Raw genomic sequence first — 3000 nt, 5'->3', positions numbered from 1 at the left:
TGTGTGGTGTGTATGTGTGCTGAACACGATAGTTGTGTGTGTGTGTGTGTGTGTGTGACCAGAGACAGACACCAGGAGACACCCAACACAGACACACAGGACACACAGAACAGAGACACCAGAGACACAGAGACACACAGACACACAGAGACACAGAAAGACACAGAGACACAGAGACAACAGAGACCCGACACAGACAGAGACACACAGAGCACAGAGACACACAGACACAGAGACAACAGACACAGAGACACACAGAGACACACAGAGACACAGAGACACAGAGACACACAGACACACAGACACACAGAGACACACAGACACACAGAGACACACAGACACAGAGACACAGAACACACAGAGACAGAGACACAGAGACACAGAGACACAGACACACAGAGACACACACAGACACACAGAGACACACAGAGACACAGACACAGACACACAGAGACACAGAGACACACAGACACACAGACACAGAGACACAGAGACACACAGACACACAGACAGAGAGACAGAGACACAGAGACACAGAGAGACACAGACACACAGACAGAGAGACAGAGACACAGAGACACAGGGACACAGAGACACACAGACACAGAGACACAGAGACACACAGACACACAGAGACACAGAGACACACAGAGACACAGACACACAGAGACACACACAGACACACAGAGACACAGACACACAGAGACACACAGACACACACAGACACACAGACACACAGAGACACACAGAGACACAGACACAGAGACACAGAGACACAGAGACACAGAGACACACACAGACACACAGAGACACAGACACACAGAGACACAGAGACACAGAGACACACACAGACACACAGAGACACAGACACACAGACACACAGACACACAGAGACACACAGAGACACAGACACAGAGACACAGAGACACAGAGACACACAGAGACACAGAGACACAGAGACACAGAGACACAGAGACACAGAGACACAGAGACACAGAGACACAGAGACACAGAGACACACAGAGACACAGAGACACACAGAGACACAGAGACACAGAGACACAGAGACACAGAGACACAGAGACACAGAGACACACAGAGACACAGAGACACAGAGACACAGAGACACAGAGACACAGAGACACAGAGACACACAGAGACACAGAGACACAGAGACACACAGAGACACAGAGACACAGAGACACAGAGACACAGAGACACAGAGACACAGAGACACAGAGACACAGAGACATGGTAAAATTAAATGTTAATTAACTTTAAAGACTAATTAATTAAATGTTGAGAGTCTCAACAGCAGCATTAAGGTTGAACCCTTCCAGGGGGAGCTCTCCTGGGTTCTATCTCTAGGTTAATCTCTTAGTCTGTCTGTGGGTAAGGGCTTTGTTGTGGAGCGTGTCAGGGTCACTTTCTTTCTTTCTTTTAGGTGATTATACAATTTAAATACTCTCTTTTTAACTTGTAGAATTAGTGGGTATCATCCTAACTCTGCTCTGCATGTGTCCTTGCATGCAGAGTCTCAATTTGGTGTTTGTCCCATTTTGTAAAATCTTGTATAGCTAAGTATAGTTTTTTGTATGTTCTAGGGCAATTGTATCTAGAAAGAAGAAGGTATATTTGTGGTGCTGGAGGCTGGGTCTTCTCTTAGTGAGATTCACTGTCCAGGTCTGGGAGAGTTTGTGTAGAAGGGTTAGCTGTCTGTGTGTGTGTGTGTGTGTGTGTGTGTGTGTGTGTGTGTGTAGAAGGGTTAGCTGTCTGTGTGTGTGTGTGTGTGTGTGTGTGTGTGTGTGTGTAGAAGCGTTAGCTGTCTGTGTGTGTGTGTCTGTGTGTGTGTGTGTGTGTGTGTGTGTGTGTGTGTGTAGAAGGGTTAGCTGTCTGTGTGTGTGTGTGTGTGTGTGTGTGTAGAAGGGTTAGCTGTCTGTGTGTGTGTGTGTGTGTGTGTGTGTAGAAGGGTTAGCTGTCTCTGTGTGTGTGTGTGTGTGTGTGTGTGTGTGTGTGTGTGTGTAGAAGGGGTAGGTGCTGTAGCCCTTCTCTGGTTCGAGACAGCAGCACCAGATGTGCACCTAATGTTTTTGCCAACTCATTGATGTATACCCTCACCGGCCACTTTATTAGGTACACCTTTTCAACTGCACAAGAACACAGATAACTAATCCTGTGGCAGCGTTGAGGCGTGTAGACTTGGTCAAGACGATCTGCTGAAGTTCAAACCAGCATCAGAATGGGACAGAAAGGTGATTTAAGTGACTGAACGTGTCGTGGGTTAGGGTTTAGAGAATTCGCCAGTCACTTCAGTCATAGTGGCTACGAGAGTTCTATCAACGTCTAGAACACCCATGGCTATCATCCCTGAAAATAATAGCTCATTTGGCCAAATACTTTTGCTTAAAATGACCTCGGAAGTCGGCGAGATTCTGGCGCGATTTATACATCGAATTGGTAGACAACATTTAGGATTTATTGAACAGTTTTATTTTTAATGTAGTCGATTTCGTTTTATTACAAGTCAATTTAATATTCTATCTATTCTCATAGACTTACAGCAATGTAATTTCTTCAGGCAGGCACGTAGGCTAAGCTCTGCACAATGAATTCCATCAATCAGAACTTTCTGATTGTAGCTTACACTCCAAATAGTGTTGCTGCCTTTGGCCAGCACAAAGACAGATAAGAAGAACAGGGAACATTCCATCGTGAGTGAAGCGAGCAAGCGGAAACAAATTGGCCTCCTCAATTCTGGAAGTCACCAGCCTCCACTGTGGTGTGGGGATATTTGATATTGGTGTGAGCGGCAGTTCTCTGGGCGTAGGTGTGTCATGGTGTGGGGGATATTATAGCGTGTCAATATGGACCAAAATCTCAGAGGAATGTTTTCAGCACCTTGGTGAATCTCTGCCACGAACAATTAAGGCAGTTCTGCAGGCAAAAAGAGCCCAATACTAGCAAGGTGTGCCTAATTAAGTGGTGAGTGTATGTTGAAGA

The sequence above is a fragment of the Nansenia antarctica genome, assembly GCF_963989245.1.
Source record: "Nansenia antarctica genome assembly, contig: SCAFFOLD_1023, whole genome shotgun sequence".
Classification (NCBI taxonomy): Eukaryota; Metazoa; Chordata; class Actinopteri; order Argentiniformes; family Microstomatidae; genus Nansenia; species Nansenia antarctica.
This window is presented reverse-complemented; position numbering follows the sequence as displayed.